Consider the following 21,376-nt stretch of genomic DNA (forward strand, 5'->3'; position numbering starts at 1 on the left):
AGCTCTTGGTGGTGGGGGCCAAGTCTCAAGCATCAGTATTTTTTTTTTAAGCATCAGTATGTGTAAAGCTGCAGGTGATTTCAATAATGATGGGAGGATAACAACCGCGCTTTGGTGATCTGTGGCAAAGGTGTGGGGGCGAGTGAGACTGGCCCATGAACAGCCACTTGAGACAGTTCTTTCTAAACCCAGTTGCCCCGAGGGGAGGGGAACGAGCCTGGGTGGTTCCGGGGGTTAAGCGACCAGCTCGTGGTTTCAGCGCAGGTCATGATCTCATGGGTCATGGGTTTGAGCCCATGCTGGGACTCCACACCCCCAAGGGAGTCTGCTTGAACGTTTCTCTCTCTTTCCCTCTGCCCCCATCCCCCTCACGCATGCGCACTCTCTCTCTCTCAAATAAATACATCTTTAAAAATAAAAATAAACCTAGCGGCCCAGAACTTAAGGATAGACAAGTGGGCAGGACTCCAGCCCCACTTCCCTAATGACATAAAGCAGCTTTGCTTTCATCTTTTCAGCTGTTCGTTAAAACGGGGAAAAAAGCAAAGGGTTCTGTGGCTCTAAAATAAAATAAACAGGTTTGGGGGCGCCTGGGTGGCGCAGTCGTTAAGCGTCTGCCTTGGGCTCAGGGCGTGATCCCAGGGTCCTGGGATCGAGTCCCGCATCAGGCTCCCTGCTCTGCTGGGAGCCTGCTTCTTCCTCTCCCACTCCCACTGCTTGTGTTCCCTCTCTCCCTGGCTGTCTCTCTCTCTCTCTCTGTCAAATAAATAAAATAAAATAAAAAAAATAAAATAAAATAAATAAAATAAAAAAATAAAATAAAATAAATAAAATAAAAAAATAAATAAAATAAATAAAATAAAATAAAACAAAACAAAATAAAATAAAATAAAATAAAACAAAACAAAACAGGTTTGGGCAATCCCTGAGTCGGGAGTGCACTGAAAGCAGCTTGGCTCCACTATTGTCAGGAGCCACTGAGAGTCGCTCAGGGTTGCCGGGACTTTATGTCGCCTGAAAGGTCAAGGAGCAAATGGTAGCTGCCAAGTGAGCACCGTCGCGTGGAATGAGGAGCCTGGGCAGCCTACGGTCAAGGTCTGGCTCGGGCGCCATACTTCTCTGGATTCCCTAGGGAAGAGCATCAGCGCTACTGGAACCGAGGGTCCGACTGTTGGAAGGGAGGGTTGGAGATTTCATGTCTGTGACTGCGGTCATTCATCCAGGAGCCACGTGGAGATGCTGTTATGGGGGGCGTTTTCAGGGTACATTCCATGGATGGAGAAACTCCTCTGGAGCCAGGAATGTGACAGGAATGTGACCATTTCTCCTTCTCATAAGACAAGTGAGGGTAAGTTCTGTAAGCATTATCCATCGTTCCCAAGGAAAGGATGCCAAAGGTCACACAGAACTTTTTATGAACGGTAATTATGTATTTACCTTGAGGAAAACAGATAACAAATAAGGATATTAAGGATTTCGGGGGCATGCCCTGGAGGCATGCCCTTCCAACTGGAAAACACATCCTTCCCGAGGGCCATTAAGTTCTCCCAAGGGAACATAAGCATGGTTGGTTTTGGGGGAATCAATCCCAGACTCTATTCTTACCTCTTGCTTCATAGATGGATCAGCTGACTGCAGCATATCGGATCGTTATGTTGTACACCTGAAACGAATAAAATGTTCTATGTTAATGAGATCTCAATAAAAAAAAAATGGAGCAGCTGAGAATGTCTCTGGAGTGGAGACGTCTTGCTGATTCTCCCCATTTCCTAGTCACCGTTTGACCTTTACAGTAGGAAAGGGCACCTCTTGCCTCCAGTCCTACTTCAAGGTTTTAAACGCTCCAGGAAGCCGAAGGACATGACCTCCTCCATGCCTCACAATTATGTCTCCTCCCTGAGAGGGAGTCCCTAGAAAGCAAAGCCAGGAGCACACCTGTACCAAATTGACAAAAATGTTCTTAAATGAATAATATCTCTGTTTTCCAACTCTTTGTGAGGATATATTCAACAAGGTCCTAAGAGTCAAGAATCAGGGGTACAATTAATAATCCTTGGTAAGCCTTGATAAAGCTTCTTTGACATACATTCCAGAAATGGGGAAGGAGGGTAGCTCTAATGTCTGGGTACCAAATCCCCTTGGAAATCGGATGGTTTTCCATTCCTTAATTTTTTTTTTTTTCTTAAAGATATGTTAGTCACCATACATCATTAGTTCTGATGTAGTGTTCCATGATTCATTGTCTGCGTATAACACCCAATGTTCCATGCAATACGTGCCCTCCTTAATACCCATCACCGGGCTAGCCCATCCCCCCCACCCCTCCCCTCTAAAACCCTCAGTTTGTTTCCCAGAGTCCATAGTCTCTCGTGGTTCATTTCCCCTTCCGTTTACCCCCCCTTCATTTTTCCCTTCCATTCCTTAATTTCAACAAAATTGAAGGAGCACTAAATCAAGTTATTGGCTGATATATTAAAAATCATTTTTGATGATATGTAACTATGTAATTTGGATGCATAATGTGGAAGGAGTTCCAAAAATTCATTGCCCCTTGCATAATGTGACTCCTTCCACATCTATATACTTATTTATAAGGGATATGGCTTTTGGTACTTATATCTAGAAAACAAAAATAAAAATAAAAGTGATGTTCAGGGGCGCCTGGGTAGCGCAGTCGTTGGGCGTCTGCCTTCGGCTCAGGGCGTGATCCCGGCGATCTGGGATCGAGCCCCAAATCAGGCTCCTCTGCTGGGAGCCTGCTTCTTTCTCTCCCACTCCTCCTGCTTGTCTCTCTCTCGCTGGCTGTCTTTCTCACTGGCTGTCTCTGTGTCAAATAAATAAATAAAATCTTTAAAAAAAAAAGTGATATTCAGCCCTGTTTTGATTCCAGCAATGAGTAATATTTATCTACGAACTCATAAACTAACTGGACAACAAGTCCTATTAGTTTTATCAAGAGGTAAGTGCCCTCCAGTCTCTTCAATAAATGGTGCTGGGAAAATTGGACAGCTACATGCAAAAGAATGAAACTTGACCACTCTCTCACACCATACACAAAGATAAACTCCAAATGGATGAAAGACCTCGATGTGAGACAGGAATCCATCAAAATCCTAGAGGAGAACATAGGCTGCAACCTCTTTGACACTGGCCACAGCAACATGACACATCTCCAAAGGCAAGAGAAACAAAAGAAAAAATGAACTTGTGGGACTTCATAGAGATAAAAAGCTTCTGCACAGCCAAGGAAACAGTCAAAAAAAACTAAGAGGCAGCCCACGGAATGGGAGAAGATATTTGCAAATGACACTACAGATAAAAGACTGGTATCCAAGATCTACAAAGAACTTCTCAAACTCAATACACGAGAAACAAATAATCAAGTCAAAAAATGGGCTGAACAGACACTTTTCCAATGAAGACATACAAATGGCTAACAGACACATGAAAAAATGTTCAAAATCATTAGCTATCAGGGAAATTCAAATCAAAACCACACTGAGATACCACCTTACGCCAGTTAGAATGGCAAAAATAGACAGGGCAAGAAACAACAATTGTTGGAGAGGATGTGGAGAAAGGGGATCCCTCTTACACTGCTGGTGGGAATGCAAGTTGGTACAGCCACTCTGGAAAACAGTGTGGAGGTCCCTTAAAAAGTTAAAAATTGAACTACCCTATGCTCCAGCCATTGCACTATTGGTATTTACCCCAAAGATACAGACGTAGTGAAGAGAAGGGCCATAGGCACCCCAATGTTCATAGCAGCAATGTCCACAATAGCTAAATAGTGGAAGGAGCCGAGATGCCCTTCAACAGATGAATGGATAAAGAAGATGTGGTCCATATATACAATGGAATATTACTCAGCCATCAGAGAGAATGATTACACAACATTTGCAGCAACATGGACAGCACTGGAGGAGATAATGCTAAGTGAAATAAGTCAAGCAGAGAAAGACAATTATCATATGGTTTCACTCATTTGTGGAACATAAGAAATAGCAGGGAGATCGGTAGGAGAAGGAAGGGAAGAATGAAGGGGGGTTAACAGAAGGGGGAATGAACCACGAGAGACTATGGATTCTGGGAAACAAACAGGACTTCAGAGGGGAGGGGGTGGGGGGATGGGCTAGCCCGGTGAAGGGTATTAAGGAGGGCACGTATTGCATGGTGCACCGGGTGTTATACGCAAATAATGAATCATGGAACATTACATCAAAAACTAAGGATAGGGGCGCCTGGGTGGCACAGCGGTTAAGCATCTGCCTTCGGCTCAGGGCGTGATCCCGGCGATCTAGGATCAAGCCCCACATCAGGCTCTTCTGCTATGAGCCTGCTTCTTCCTCTCCCACTCCCCCTGCTTGTGTTCCTTCTCTCGCTGGCTGTCTCTATCTCTGTCGAATAAATAAATAAAATCTTAAAAAAAAAAAAAACTAAGGATAAACTGTTATGGTGACTAACATAACAAAATAAAAATTATTATAAAAAAAAGAGGTAAGTGTCCTCAAAAATTTTACCATCTGTGTCTGAAAGTCACTCAACAAAATTTTTATTTATTTTATTTTGATTAATTGTGCAGGAATAACCCATTGTTGAGGTAATTCAATCCAGAAGAAACTTCCTTTTCCTCCAGAAATCATCTACAAAGCATATCACAGGAAAGTCAAGTTTAGGAAGAACAATCTAAATGTAAATTTATATAAATATTTTTCTTGCGCAGATATGTGGTAGAACGATCAATAAAAGAATTCCAAGCCCGAAATATACTATCTTGGTATAAAATTCTCTGCAGGAAGTGGAATGGGACTACGAGTCCAGGATAGATGGAGTGATATAAAATTTGTGTTAAAGGAAACTTCTTACATCGCTTGTAAATTGATAAGAGAGTCCAATCTCCAAGGCTGGAAACATTTCCGAACAATGGCACAATCATAGCGCACTGGAAATTACAAATCATTTCAAATATTTAAACTGATATTAGAAAAAAAAAGGATTATCAACATAAAAACAGTGGGGTGCAGTTACATAATTTTTCAACATTCTTTTAGTGGCCACATGAGGGAAAAAATGAAACTGTCACTCTAGTGAATGTTATTCCCCACTATTCCATTTAGGAAGAAGTGAATTCCTTGGCTTGTCAAAAAAGACTGTCCTTTTTTTTTTTTTAAGATTGATTGATTTAATTTCTTTTTAGAGAGAGAGAGTAGGGGGAAGGGCAGAAGGAGAGGATCTCAAGCAGACTCCCCACTGAGCATGGAGCCCAACACAGGGCTCGACCTCACGACCCTGAGATCATGACCTGAGCCAAAATGAAGAGTCGGACACCCAACCAACCGAGCCACCCAGGGGCCTCCAAACAAGATCGTTTTGGATGGTGTTTGTGTAATGGATTTAAGCCCAAGAGGAGGGGAAGAGATTTCAATTTTAAACTACCCCCCTGCCTTCTGATGTCCAGGAAGGAGCACAAGAAGACATGAGGCTCCATGATCAGAAACCCCACGCGGAGGCTCAGCTGAAGGCCAAGAGCGTTGAAACGTCCCACTTCAGACAGAGGCTGGAAGCGAGGAGGCAGTATTTACGGATAGTTTCAATACTGCGCTTACTGAGAAATAAATAAGGCTCATTCATTCTCAATGGGATTTAATAACCTAGAGCAGCCTGACACAGAGAAAGGGAGCCCCCCGAATTTGGGCAGCATTTTGGCTTGAAGGTAGGGGCCCTTTTGAAGTTTCCTGCTGAAGGACAGAGCCTCTGCCAACGATCGGAAGGACAAGCTTTCCTCTTCCAAATGGCATAGTCATTTTGGAATTCTTGGGAATCTTGAGTTTCGCACATACATAAAACCCGTGGCCCGTAGCCGTTGAAGGTCTTGCCCAAGGTCACGCAGTATTTTAGTGACAGATGTTAAGAACAGAGTCCATGTCCTCTCTTCTCAGTCCTTTGCTATTTCTACAGTACAACCAGAAAAGCGAAGCCAAAAACTGTGTCTCTATTCCTAATTTCCCACATCGTGTAATATTTTACACACAAGGAAATGTTGTTAAAATCACTGCAAAAGCAGCTAGCTTAGCTTATAAAGCCTAAGGAGAAAGACGCCAGGTCCCTGAGTGCATGATGCATTCCCCACCTGGATGTGAGGAAGAGAATCACTTTTAAAACACTACTGAAGGGGCGTCTGGGTGTCTCAGTGGGTTAAGTGTCTGCCTTCAGCTCAGGTCATGATTGCAGGGTCCTGGGATCCAGCCCCACATCAGGCTCCCTGCTCAGCGGGGAGCCTGCTTCTCCTTCTCCTTCTGCCCCGCCCCCTGCTTGTGTGCACGCACTCTCTCTCAAATAAATAAATGAAATCTTTAAAAAATACAACACTACTGAAAACCCCTCTTTCTAATGAATACGTGTACCCCTGTTGAGATAAAAGCTTGGTCTGGCAAAATTTCTCTCTTCTTTTTCCTGGAAAAAGGAGAGGCATGGGGCTTCCCTGCCTGCCTTTGCTGCCGTTCAAAGCAAAGAAAAATCCCCCTATGGTTTTATTGCTGCAGAGGGCACACATCACTCTCCCACAAGCAAGGCGGAAGAAGATGATACAGGATTCACTTATAATTAAATCTGTAGATAACAGGTCAGGAAAAATAAATCCAAACCTCCATCGGAAGATTGAACGGTCGGGATGGAAACACACATCCCACCAAGCTACTAATATAACATTTTCTCAAAAACACTTAATGATGAAGCCTCTTAGCTCAGGCTGTAGAGAGAGAACTGAGGATAATAAATAATTGACTTTTCTAGAATCTGGTTTATAAAAGCGGGGATGGGCAAGTGGGGAGGAGGGTCCTTAAAATACGTGTACTATGAGGTCTGTACGCAGACACAAAGTAGATTTCATGCAGACTGAAGAAGAGAAAAGCTGACCGCTGGGAGAGGAGGGGGAGGATGGATTGGCAAACACAAGTTTTGACAGGAGAGATGAAACAGAAAGGAGGAACGTGTAACAGAGGGGAGGACAGCACAAAGCACTGGCCAAGCTTGACAACAGGACGTCTTTTGCGTCCTGGAGAAAGGAAAGCAGAATAGGCTTAAAGGTTTTTGGACTACTTTGAATTTCCAAGAGGCCTGTGATCTCCAGGGAGAGGGAGTCATGCTTAAGTGGAAACCCTGAGGAGCCGGGGGGCAAGCTGAACCCCCACCAGAACCAGGGCACAGCAAGGAGGGGACCACGTGGCTGCTTTGTCTCTTCTTCCTATTCCAAGCATTAAGATGTTAAGAGGAGGGGCCCTTGGACGGCTCCGTGAGTTAAGCATCTGATGCTTGTTTTCAGCTCAGGTTATGATCTCAGGGTCCTGAGATCAAGCCCAAGTCAGGCTCCATACTAGGCACGGAGCCTGCTTAAGATTCTCTCTCTTTCTCTCCTTCTGCCCCTTCCCCCTTCTCTCCCTTAAAAAAAAAAAAAAGAGGAAAGAGGAAACAGAAGATTGAACAGAACAGCTGACAATGAAATTCTCTTTGCCTCCAGAAGAGCCTCTAGTCACTGAGTCTTCCTGGGCACTATGCCCAGGGGGTGCCTGTCCAACTTGGGAGTTAACGTATCGTCAGTAAACAGTACCATGTCGTGAGTCTGATTGTGTCTTGTGTCCAAATAGTTGTGCAGTCGTACGGGAGGTTGTTTTAAAACTGTGGGGATTATCTTGTCAGTATCCTAAAATTTAGGAACACAGTGTGCGTCCCGGGATTGAGTGATCCCTGCAGTCACTGCAGCCCTTGGGCAAATGTTGAGTTACTCCATGCCATGGATTGGGGTCTGTCTGCCTTTAGGATGAGGGATCATTTCCCTGTGAATGCAACTGAATGCCTCTCACAAACACCATGCTTCCACCCATTGATTTCCGGGAATATCCTGGACAGGACTTGTAATGACTTCCGAGGTCCCCGACCGTAGTTTTTAGTTTCCCCCTAGAATCGATGGCTCTAACTTCAGCCTCTTCCAGATCTTCACACTCCTTCCCTTGGGATACCTTGAGACCCCATGGTTTTGGAATGGGGCCGTCATGTATTTACATGTCTTTTGTATGTTATCACCCCCTTCGCAGAGACCATGACCCAGGAAAGCTGGCATCTCCAGGCATCTCTAAGCTCCCCTCCTCGGACAGCTCTCTGCGTGTCCACGTCTGAGGGGGAGAGCAGAGTAGATCTGACCTGCTCAAGGTCACTCGCCACCCCATTTCCTTCCCTTGGGAATATGGAGGTGAGACTTAGCAGCTGCAGGCCTGTGAACTTTGACTATAAAGCTTCCCAACTAAGCAAAGAGCTTGACCTACCTACTTAATCGTGACCTCCTCATTCAATCCCTCAATGTACTACCTTCTAGGTGCAGAGCCTTTGACCTCCTGCATGACCTCATCTTGCTTGTCGCCAGCGCTCGGAAAGGCAAATTTCCAATCTCTACGAGGACCCAAATATCTCTGTGATGTCACCACCATAATCAAGAACCAAGGAATATATCTAATGGAGTGGGAATTGTGTGCATTGATGACTAACAGATCTCTCCGAAAGACTGTATTTCCATTAACAGCTAAAAGCAAACCAAACCAAACCAAATGGGAGTCGTTATTGCGGATTCATTTTGACAAGTCAAGAATTGATCCTTGAAACCTCACTGAATACTTAAGATATGTTCGATCCCATTTGAACTCTTATCACATATTTCATAAGGAAAAGAGGAAAACTTCTGCAGTAAAGTTAACTAGAATATTAGACCCCAGGACCCTGGGTATTTACAGTTTACGCTGAGAGGGTAACGAGCGGCAGAAACTCTCCAGACAAAACACTGCATTTCTTTCATGAATATTGCCTCCACGTCAGCATTCTAAGGGAAATAACTAATATTTTGCTCAGCAGCCATAAAAGATAAAAGTGTGGTGATTATTTATTGAGGGTTTCCCATTGCCTGAAAAATACCTTTCTTTTTTTTAAAGAAATGAGTGTAAAATAAAAAAGAGAATTCAAGTAAGTCCTAGGATTCCCCAAAACCTTCAATATCTGTTGTTTCATGTAAGCTGACAACAGGTGAAGCAGGTAGGGCTACATCCACACTGACAGGTGAGGAAATGGGGCTCAGAGAGGTGAAGTGACAATACCAGAGCACACGGAGAGAAATGTCCAGTCTTCTGTTTCCTCTTTACACCCTAACATCTTTTAATACAAAATGGAGACAAAACAGGAGCCCACAGTGCCCAAAGCCAGGTACATCACTTTCTACTACCCAACCAGGGTTCACTCTTATAAGAGCTCACACTTGAATTTAAAGGTGTTTTTCATGTACGAGCAGCAGATAAAATAAATGTTTGAATTCTATCAACTTCTTTAGGGTTTTTTTAAGTTTTGTTAGTGGTTGCTCTAGACTTTGCAGTATACGAATCTATGTGTGTTTTGAACACTTCGTGGATGGTACCTCATAATGGACCATTCAGATCCTCCTTCCCATCCCTTACAACACGGCCTTCATTCTCTGACTTATCCATAAGCTATATCCACCCAATACATTATTGCTATAATTATTTTGAGCAGTTACCTATTAGACTAGCTTCCAGGTGGGTAAAACAGAACACGTCCACATGCCACCTTATGGGCCCTAAATTCCAAGGGGACAAAAGCTCCTTTGTTCGGGAACTTGCCCTATGTATCTCCTTATCTGGCTATTGATTCATATCCTTTAATATCATTTATAATAAATGGGTAATCTTGTGAGGAAAGTAGTTTCCTAAGTTCTGGAAGCTCACCATCTGAAATCTCTCCAAACCACACCCTTTTGGGTTTGGGGTTTTTTGTTTTTTTTTAAGATTTTTATTATTTTAGAGAAAGAGAGTGAGCAGGAGGGAGAGGGAGAGAGAATCTGAAGCAGACTCCGCACTGAGCACAGAGCTCAAAGTGGGGCTCAATGCCACAACTATAAGACCACGACCTGAGCTGAAAACGTGAGTCAGACACTGAACTGACTGACCCACCCAGGTGCCCCCACACCCATTTGGGTTTTTATGAAGGCTTCAATTCTTTGGCATGATTGATTAAATCATTGGCCCTTGGCGATTTATTCAACTTCTAGCTCCACTCCTCTCCCTCCAACCCTCTAGTTACAAGGTTGGTTTCCCTAGCAACCAACCCCCATCCTTAGGTAGGGGGTCCAAAGGTCACCCCATTAACGTAACAAAAGACTCCTTTATGGCTCTCTAAGTGGGAGTGGAGACCAAATATGTATTTCTTATTATAAATCATAATATTACAATAGGTAAATTTTCCCCCACTCTGGCTTCATTCAAGATTCTCTCTTTGGGGGCGCCTGGGTGGCTCAGTCGTTGGGCGTCTGCCTTCGGCTCAGGGCGTGATCCCGGCGTTATGGGATCGAGCCCCACATCAGGCTCCTCCGCTGGGAGCCTGCTTCTTCCTCTCCCACTCCCCCTGCTTGTGTTCTCTCTCACTGGCTGTCTCTATCTCTGTCGAATAAATAAATAAAAATCTTAAAAAAAAAAAAAAAAAGAAAAGAAAAAGATTCTCTCTTTTTCTTTGGCTTTCTGCAGTCTGAATATATGTTTAGGCATAGATTTTTTTTTTTTTAATCCTGCTTCTTGTTCTCTGGGCTTCCTGGCTTTGTAGTTTGGTTTCTGTTATTAATTTTGGAAAGTTTTAAGGTATTATCCCTAGAAGAAGGAAGGAAGGAAGGAAGGAAGGAAAGAAGGAAGAAAAGAAGAAAGGGAGGGAGGGAGAGAAGGAGGAAGGAAGGAAAGAAGAAGGAAAGAAGGAAGGAAAGAAGGGAGGGAGGGAGAAAGAAAAGAAGAAAGGAAGGGAGGGAGGAAGGAAAGAAGGAAGGAAAGGAGGGAGGGAGGGAGGAAAGAAGTTAGGGAATAAGACTGTAGAGAAATGGAATCAGACATGAGGTACAAAGCAGACCGGATATACCATTTCAGACATTTGACCAAGATTGTGTGAAGCCTCACAGAAAAACAAAGCCCTGGTAGAGCCATAAGTGAGGGCTCTCTAAAGACCCACATTTCCCAGGGTACCTGTCCATCCTGCAGAATCTCCTTGCTTTGTTGACCCTGGGTGTGCCTGACAGCCATGCGAGCTGGGTGAGGGGGACAGTCTACAGTGGAATGTGGCTCGCTCTCCCCTACTCACAATCAAGCAGGCCTCTGTCCTTATCCTGAGTCAAGCGGTACTCTGTCCCACCTCAAGGCCATTATCTATGCTATTCTTTCTGTAGTGATCTCCTCCTACACCCATGCACTTTGTAATTCTTTATGTTATTTGCGCGCCTGTTTGATTTCTGCTTTCCCCACTGTGTATAGCCTCCAGGAGGAGCCACTAAATAGCCCACACTGCTTAAAACATGCTAGAATTTGTAAGTATTTTTTTTAAGATTTTATTTATTTATTTGACAGAGACAGAGACAGCCAGCGAGAAAGGGAACACAAGCAGGGGGAGTGGGAGAGGAAGAGGCAGGCTCCCAGCGGAGGAGCCTGATGCGGGGCTCGATCCCAGGACTCTGGGATCCCACCCTGAGCCGAAAGCAGACGCCTAATGACTGAGCCACCCAGGCGCCCCTGTAAGTATTTTTTTAAAGATTTATTTTATTATTTATTTGAGGGAGAGAGAAAGAACAAGCACAGGGGGAAGGGGCGGAAGGAGGGAGAGTCTTAAGCAGACTCCACTCTGAGCATGGAGCCCAAAGCAGGGCTTGAGCTCATAAGCTGCTTAAACAACTGAGCCAGCCAGATGCCCAGAACTCATAAGTATTTAATAACAAATGACTAACTTGGCCACTGTACGAGGTGAGAATTCCCACCCGTTTTGCACAATCACCAAAACAGGCCATGCGACGAAAGATACCATCAGAGCTGAGGGAGGAGAGTGAGGGGAGTGGGGGCAGGTGGTAAGAGTGTGGTAGAAATGAGGCACTGGAATAACCGTGAATGCTTTCATAAAACCAGCCACGGAAGCCAAGTGGGTTGAGAGGGAATTGGATAGATAGAGTAGAGAATGCTTGGGGTAAGGCAAAGATCAGATACCTGAGGGCCAAGCAGTGCCAGGTGGGGATATTTCTTAATGGCCTACCATTGACAAGCCACCAAGAAGTCAGGCTCCCATTTGCTTTCATTGACTTCACAAAGTCATGTCACCATGTTGGAAAACCAAATTCCCCCATAAGACAACTAGAAACACAAAGATTTGGACTTGAGGAGCCTAAAGGGTGTCTCGTTTGCCATATCTACAAACATAATTTTCCTGCTGAGAAAGGAAAGATTAAATCTTTGGATGAAGTAAGAGTACCTCAGAAAGAGCAATAAAGCTCCTTCCAAGTCTTCTGGGGGCATTATTTGAACCTGGTTATCTAGGTTGGAACTAGCAAACATTTAGATCTCTCACCTGGATTGCATATCAGCTAAATGTATACACTTATTAAGATAATTAAGTTTAAAAAAATTCATTGCAAAACTGAAATTTGATTTTATTCAGTTGATCCAATAAGACTTTTGTCTATGATACTGCCAACTTTGACTCTGGTGAAGTCAATGAGACACTAAATCCTTGAATTCCTGCTCCTGAAATACAGAGAAAGTATTTTTCTCTCCATCTTATCACATAGTTGTTAGTTATGAAATATCACATGTATGACCTCCACTAAGGGCCTGGAAGCAATGATTATCCAAATTGAAGTTTTATGTATATACATACCTAATGAGTAACTTTTTTCCCCTAAATTGAAAAACGAAAAGTCCGAGGTCACCCAGCTATAAGTGCCCAAATCACATTTTACCAGAATCCGGTTTTGCCCATTTTGTCATTCCAGAATATTCTCATAGCACACATTTAAGGTCATCAGTTGAATGTCATCAATTCCTAAACACATTCATGGCTGAATTTCGTTATTAGAAAATTAGGAAGCTAAGGTCAGTTTTATCAAAATATTTTAGAACCTTGAAGTTCATCTTTCAAGTTGCTCTCTCTTTCTCTCATCTGATAGAACTAAAGTCTATAAAAATAAAAAAATTGGTTCCCTTCACCCTGAGGAATTATATGACCAAATGTTAGCTCTATTTGATAAGATAAAAAAGATACTTCCCCACCTCATGCTCTTGATGCTATCTTTGCTCTCACCTCCTGTTTACCCGAGATAACACTTAACACCTTTCCAGGCATTTTTTTCTGAATTCTCCTAGGTGATAATCAGAGCAAATTCAGGGCTTTGAACATATAAAATAAACTAAATAGAAACTGAAATGATTGCAAGTGTAGACACATGGCACCATTCCCAGGTTTACTGGATATGAGGGAAGGGATTGATGAAAAAAAAGTTGAAAAGGTCCTGGATGTTCGCCAACGTAAGTGATGGCTTAAGGAGTCGAGCAAGACACAGGAGGAAGAAGGGTGGGACTATGGGTAATCTGGCTGAGGATCTAAGACAGCAATGGCTGGAGACACTTTGGGCTGTCACAATGAAGTGGGTGCTTCTGGCATCTAGTGGGTCCAGGCCAAGAAGGTCGCTAAATACCCTACAATGAATAAAAGAGCCTCACCCACCAAGGAAAGAATTCGTAAGGCCCCAAAAGCCAAGACTGGGAAACCCTATTCTAAGAGATGCAGGGTGCTGCTCTGGCCGCTTTCACCTCCCCTAAATGTGTAGAGGAAGTTTACCTTTTGGGTTTCTCCTTACCATGGTCAACAAGGAGGACTGAAGTTTCCACGCTGACATCATGCTTCCATAATGCTAAAGTGAGACGGTAGACTACTGGTCACCCTTTGTCTATCCCCAAACCCCCTGTACAACCTAATCCCCCAATACAACCTCATCCTAATGCCCAGCTAGCATACGGATGTGCCTGACAACAATAAACAGGAAATAAGCTTCTTTTTTTATGTATGTGTATTTCCTAAGAAACTAGCGACTAGACCGTCTCTTCCTTGAATGACAGTCTACACTGCAGCATCAGTTCAGGGGTTTCCAAGGCCTGGGTATAGCCTCGTGGAAGAAGAAGGAAGATGGAAAGGGAGTATTGACATCATGTCCTGATTCAGAGTCCTACCCGTTCCTCCAAGGGGACGCTCTGAGTGCAGGACAGCTGCCACCAAGAGGATAAATTTGCCATTTCCCACCCTCCCCTACCCGCTCAACCCATACATAAGCTAGGTTATTCCAGAGCCTTCCATGGCTTCCTTGAGGTCCTCATCAGATTATTAAGCATTAGCAAGGGCTGCTCTGTAATGAACATTTCCACTTTAGACAAGATAGATGATAGGCAGTGAAAAGAAACACTTCACGTATGACCCACAGTCCTCAGTTTCCCAGGACCCCAACCAATCTGATATTAGACTTTAAATAATAATAATCTTAAGCACTTTATAGGGACTAGAAACTCAATTATGAAAACATGAACGAATATCCACATTACACCCTTCGGCTTATGATAAGCAACCTAACCACTTCCATGTATCAGATTTTGTCATTCACCAGCTTAAACTCCTTTACTGGCATCTTACTGTTCTATAAATAAAATCCAAATTTCTAAAGGTTCCTGCATGATGATGATTATTTCCCATGCTCCTCCTTGCTCCCTATGCTCTGTCTCCTTAATCTCCTGATATTCATGTTTCCCAAGCTCAAGTGCCTCCTCCGCAGAGACACCGCCCCAGACCATCATACCCCCACATAATTATTAATGTTTTTTTAAGTAGACTACACACTCAGTGTGGAGCCCAATGTGGGGCTTGAACTCACGACTCTGAGATCAAGAGCTGAGCTGAGATCAAGAGTCAGACACTCACTCAACTGAGCCACCCAGGAGCCCCTCCCCACATCGTTATTATCACAAGACCCTGTTTACTTTCCTTCCAAGCACCTATTACAATTATCATTTATCTTTTTAGTACGATTTGGACTACTCTCTGCTAGAATGTCAGCTCCATGAGCACAGAGATCTTATCTGTGTGTTCACTACTGCCCAGCGCTTAACAGAGTTCCTGACACATGACAGCCACTGACCATATTTGTTGCATAAATTAAGTATAAATCCATATAAGCAAGACATTCTCCACAAGCTGGAATTATTCAAACGATATCCTCCAGAAATTTCAAATGTCATCACATGGCCCGAGCTATTTAGATGAGTCAATACAGAGACACAGATGTATGAGCCCCCTGAGCTCTGAAATGGAGCAGGACACCAAAACCAGCCAATACATTGACATCACTGATTAAGCCACACAAATCACCCAGTTTGCCAGACAAAGGCAGTCAGCCCGCACTCTTCCAGCTCGTCTAGGAAACTAACACAGAATGGTCCCATTTCCCCATCAGCGTAGATTGAATTTGGATGTTTTTCATAAAAGTAAACATTTTCTAAATCACTTCTGCCAAGCTGAAATTAGAAAGAAATAAAATCAAAATTATTGCACAGGATCCTGTAAATATCATGCTCTATAGGAAAGTTAAATTATAACCATGTGCTCTAACAAAGGGAGGCAATTGGGAAAGTCATCAAGTGCTCACTAAATAAGCGTAGATGTGTATCTGTGTCCGTCTACGTGCAAGACTGAAGAATTTCCAAGTTACACACTTCAGTACAACAGCATTCTAGACAATGGAGGAAAGAATGCGCCAACTATGTGAGAACCTTCAACTACCACCCGACAAATTTCACTGTGAATAAAAGCTATGACTGAAAATGCTTCACGTGGGTCTTTAAAAGTAACAATAATAATATCACACTTCCAAGCCCGTAAGGCCCTTGGGCTTAAGTTTGCCTCAGCTTATTTCTCACCCGCATCATAATGTGGGTTTACGGGATGGCCAGTGTTTCACCACAAAATGGCGGCTCTGCTCCCCAGCCACTCTGGAAAGGGTATGCTTCCCTGATCTAGGACCCTTGTGTCTTAGTCAGGTATTTCGTACATGGGAGGTAGCCTGTGAAATTACTGATGCTTTTCATATTGTAGTCTGTATGAGGATTTTGTTTCTGAACCTAGATCCTTCTCTTCCCCTCACCGCACATGCTGCACTCAGCCTCAGCTAAAATGCTGCATTTGTTTTATAGTATACTCAAATATCACCCCAAAAGTAGCAATACAATTGTCAGCAGCTACAAGCAATGTGTGTGTGTGTGTGTGTGTGTGTGTATATATATATATATATATTTTTTTTTTTTGACAGAGAGAGAGAAAGAGTGCACAAGTGGGGAAGGGCAGGGCGAAAGGGAGACAGAGACTCTTAAGCAGTCTCCACTCCCAGCAAGGAGCCCCACTTGGGGCTCCTCTCAGGACCCTGAGATCATGACCTGAGCCAAAATCAAGAGTCAGACGCCTAATTGACTGAGCCACCCAGGTGCCCCTCAGCAAAAAACAAAACAAAAATAATAATTTTATTAAATTAAATAAATATATCTATTTAATCTAATAAATATATAATAAATATATATTTATATTATAATATGTATATTTATTAAAAGCTTTTATTCCTTGTGTTTATACCACAACCAGCTAAAGATCCAAAGAGAAGAATTTTAATATCAGAATCCGACCCTCTTCTCCTTTCTCCCTTATGATTTATTAATTTAATTCTTTCTGTTTTAGAGTTCCCTACTCATGATGACTTAAAGTCCACAAAGCAGTGGCTTCAACAGATAAACTTTGCTTCCAGTATATAGGTCATGCGTTGCGCACAATACCAACTTTCCTCCTCAGAACGCAGAAACGTGAGGTGGGGTGCTGCCCCGCGGGCACTACTACAGCCAAAGAGGCATAATGAGCCTGATTCTTGGAAAGTGGAAACAACAGCTGAGGACTCGAACCACGTGCACTGCCGGAGTAAAGAGGCATTGATGGAAGAATAAGGGACAAACCGGACAGCGTGCACCTTCTCCCTCCTCCGGCCTTCTGGTTGCTCTCTAGCGCCTCCTACAGGCAGACCTAACAGAAAGCCGGCAGGCAAAAGAGAAAGGTGTTTTGCAGCGTCCCCAGCCCGGCATTACAAAGCCAGGGGGTATAGTCAGGTGCATTTGGAACCGAGAAACAAGATCACACCCCCCTCCCCCTGATCTCGGGGCTCAGGCACGAGCTCACTCCAGCGGCTGCTTGGCAGCTACTTGAGGCCGTTTGGTGCAGGAATTCGACCTGTATACCTCCGGAAACAGATACGGACTTATGGTTATTGATGTCGAAACAGTGCACACAAGTCACCCACTAAATCTCCACTAACAGAAGCAAGGAGGCCGACGCCGGAGATAAATAAACACAACCTTGATCATATGAAGCATCTTAACTGACAAAATATAAATATAAATTGGGCCATAGCACTCTGAGACTTCAAAGAATAACAAAATCAATCCCAATAAGTCATTTTGTCTCAGTATAACTGGTCTGCCTCTCCTCTCCGCTCTAAAGTGAATACAGATTTCTCAGTAATTCAAGGACTGATGAACCGGTTGGTAGATTTTCCAAGTTTATTTCTCTTCTCCCCTGCTGCCTTTCTCTGCGGCAGACCTTAACGCCCACTCATCTGCTTTTTCCTCTGCTCTCTGGAAGGTTCAGTGGGAAAAAACACAGGACCACTAACTACAAACTCTGAGGCCTATCAGCCAAATCCTGTGAAGTCTGGGTTAAGACAAGGGAGTGAGCAGAAAACCTGACCCATGCCTGCAGCAAGATACTGTTTCAGGAGGAAGAATTTCCTCTGCCCTTCAAGGTCCTTCCAGCTGGACCGTGAATCAAATTGACAGGAGACCGATTAACAAGAGAAAATCAAATTTAATAGCATAGGTATGGGGAATCCACATATATGGAAATTCCAAAGACAGACAACATGACACTTACATGAGCTAAGGAGAGGGGTGGGGTCTGAGGATACAAACGGGAGGAAGACCATTTGCAGGAAGGTGTGGGGAGATGTCTGGAAAACAAAGGGGTTGCCCTGTTATCTAGATACATAGATACATAAAGGGGAGTCTCTGTTAATAGCTCTCTTCCTGGTACAAGCAGGCAGTTGAGGGGGAGGTTAAAGAGCTTTTCCTGAATCTGCTGGGCTTTGATTGCTTTTAACTCAGAATAAAGTTCAATGCCCACGTGGCTCATCTTGGGGTGGCCGAGACCTAGCAGGGAAGGGGTACTGAGGGAGGAACCATGTTGCCAGGCCACTCCTAGCATCCTAGCCAAGGAAGTTCCCTCAAATGAGGCTGTGTGTAGACGAGGCAGGAATCAGGAGCTGACAAATCACAGTACTGAAAACCTATCATCTAAATGACTCATGAGAAAATAGAAATAACACATTTAAGGGGACATTTTAAGAAAGAAAAACCAGAGTCGACGTTAAGGACTATTCAGATCATTTTCCTCCTCCTATCCACCAACCCACTCCCTCCCCACGTCCTGTGCAGGTGGCCAGGCAAACTCAGAGATGAGTAACAATCACAAAAGAACCAACCTGGAACTGTGTATTAAAAATCTGCACTAAAAAAAAGGCGGGGGACGCCCGGGTGGCTCAGTCAGTTAAACATCCAACTCTTGATCTCAGCTCAGGTCTTGATCTCGGGGTTGTGAGTTCAAGTCCGACATTGGGCTCCATGCTGGGTGTGGAGCCTACTTTAAAAAAATTTGCAAAAAGAAGGGGGACAGGGGAGAGGTAGAATAAAATACAAGCAACAGGCAAGTAGAGAACACATTTCAAAGGGGAACTTCCGGAAGGAATTCAGAGTACTAGTCATTTACAGCCTCAAAGAAATTACAGAAAGCTTACTGTAGGTTCTTTAAAAAGAGCTCAAAGAAGAGATCCCATTGTTCAAAGAAGAAATGATGAGTTCACATGGATGAAAAGCAAGCATGCAGGATCTGAGAGAGAAAGGGGGAAGAAAGGTAAAAATATAACAAAGAAAAGCCACACATACACTGGGTCCAACATAAGCATAATTTGTGTTCACTACTCAAGCCAGAGACTAGAACAGATGAAAAAAAAGTAAAAGAAAGAATACGTAGAATGTAAGTATGCAAAATAACATACTGGAAATACATATATTAAGGAAATATATCTAATAAGGAAAAAGAAAGTCCACATGGCTAGCGATTGATAAGGTTTTTACAAGATAATGTAAGGAAAGAGAAAATACAAACAGTAGGAAGGATAAATAAAACAAAACCAAAGGTCTTTTTTTTTTTTTAAGATTTTATTTATTTATTCGACAGAGATAGAGACAGCCAGCGGGAGAGGGAACACAAGCAGGGGGAGTGGGAGAGGAAGAAGCAGGCTCATAGCGGAGGAGCCTGATGTGGGGCTCGATCCCAGAACGCCGGGATCACGCCCTGAGCCGAAGGCAGACGCTTAACGACTGAGCCAGCCAGGCGCCCCAAAAAGAAAGTGAATTAAATCAACCCCTGGAAAGGGGAGAACACAAAATTAACAACATTGGCTAAAAAAGAATGATACGAAGTACAGAAGAGATCAAAACCTTACAAAAGAATATTATCGGCAATTCTATATCAACGTTTTTGAACTGCGAAAGGACATGGATGACTTTCCAGTAAAATAAACGTAGTGCGTAGTGAAAAGCAATTTTTAAGATCTTGCATTTAAGAAAGATGTTTGCCTAAAGTATTTTAATGTGTGGGCTTTGTAGGCAGGTTAAAATAAAACTTTATAAAGCAGACAGTTCCTAGTCCTATAACAGTTTAACTGTTTCAGACAACAGCACACAAGGAGATTTACTAATAAAGTTAATATTACCTTAACACCGATATTAATTAAAGTATGTAAACTCCACTCATAAATACAGAGACAAAAATTCAAAATAAAATATTATCTAATAAAATATGGCGGTAGATCGAAATAACAGGACACCGTGACCGAGACATATTTTATTGAAGGAATGCCAAGACATCGAGGAAGCCAGCGCCATGCATTACATCATCAAACTGAAAGAAGGAAAATTTATAAAATCCAACAGTTATTTCGGATAAAAACTCAGGTCAAATAGGAATAGGACAAAAGCCCTGACAAAGACAATCTACCATAATTAATATTGACATATCACATGTATGTTAGTATTTCTCCTGAAATCAAGAAATCTTTTTAAGATTGTGTTTATTTATTTGAGAGAGAGACAGAGAGAGAGACAGAGAGGGAATGAGTGTGGGAGGGGCAGAGGGAGAAGCAGACTCCCCACTGAGCAGGGAGCCCGATGTGGGACTCGATCCCAGAACCCTGTGATCATGACCTGAGCCAAGGGCAGACACTTAACCAACTGAATCACCCAGGTGGCCCCATGAAATGTTTGAATGTACAACTCAAAAGGTGTTGCGAAAAGGAGTGAATGAAACATATATCGAAGAAGTTTCTGGGCTTCCGGCACATAAAAAAATTCTGTAGACATTTGCGCCGATAAAACAGGTCCTATAGAGCAAAACAAACTATCAGGTTTTTGCTAGTGATGTCTGCAAATTTCCAAGGGAAAGAAAGTTTGACGTAAGACTTCCTCTTGCATAAAATGGCATTTTCAGTGTACGTAAGAATTAGGGATTCTGGTCCCACACGCTCATTTTTACAAATACACGTGGGCACACACATGAATACACGTGCACAGGCTACACTCATCTATGACCTGCAAACACAACATCACATACCCCACGTGCATACATACAGACATGCACATACATGATACCTTCATTTTTCCAAATCCTATAGAGTGAAAATATATATACTGGATTTCAGCAATTCCTTCAGTTTAACATTAGTGTCTTTTTCACAGAACCAAGTGAAAGTCAAGGCCAGTTTATTTGATACATTTTCTTTAAATTAGCATGTATCGTATGATCTCAGTTTTCCAAATGATTCCCAGCTATCCTGCATGAACATATGAATTAAAACCCCTATGGCCTAGCGTTCACCAGATATTAAGAACATTCTTTCTGAATGGGACTGCGGAGCGATTCCATTTGCCTTTTCGTTATGACTCGAATTTCTTATAAAGTTTATATCGTCTTTACAAAACCAATAAAGTCCACCGCCTGCAAAATGAAAAAGAAGAAGAGGAGTAAAACGAGAAGAAACAGGGGAAAATAATTAGCATCACCGTGATGAGTTTCCCATTATAATGTGTTCAGTGTGTCTGTCGGATGAATCCAAGAAAACACTCTAATGGAGTTTCCAACCCGTAAATTTGATTTCACTACAGGAAACATGAGCCGAGACAGCCATTCCCATCACTTAATGGGCATCCCTGCCTTCTCCTTATTCAATAAGACCGGTTAGAGCTAGAGAAGGCCTCCCCATCTCCTGTCTGTGTTTCCTGTGTGTATTCTCCTGGGTTCTTTCAGTTCGAGACTAAATGACTCAAGCGTCAGG

The 21,376-nt window shown here is 43.1% G+C and overlaps 1 long non-coding RNA gene across 1 annotated transcript in view; it reads right to left on the reverse strand.

The window, feature by feature from the left end:
* The window catches only part of LOC123790459 (uncharacterized), a 269,122-nt gene that overhangs the window by 152,131 nt on the left and 95,615 nt on the right, over positions 1–21,376 (reverse strand). Inside the window, exon 3 of the long non-coding RNA XR_015724605.1 lies at positions 1,606–1,663. This is a non-coding gene — a long non-coding RNA (uncharacterized LOC123790459). The remainder of the gene's footprint in view (positions 1–1,605; positions 1,664–21,376) is intronic.

This window comes from Ursus americanus, chromosome 5 (assembly GCF_024610735.1).
Source record: "Ursus americanus isolate L20-20 chromosome 5, mUrsAme1.1.p, whole genome shotgun sequence".
NCBI classification, from domain to species: Eukaryota; Metazoa; Chordata; class Mammalia; order Carnivora; family Ursidae; genus Ursus; species Ursus americanus.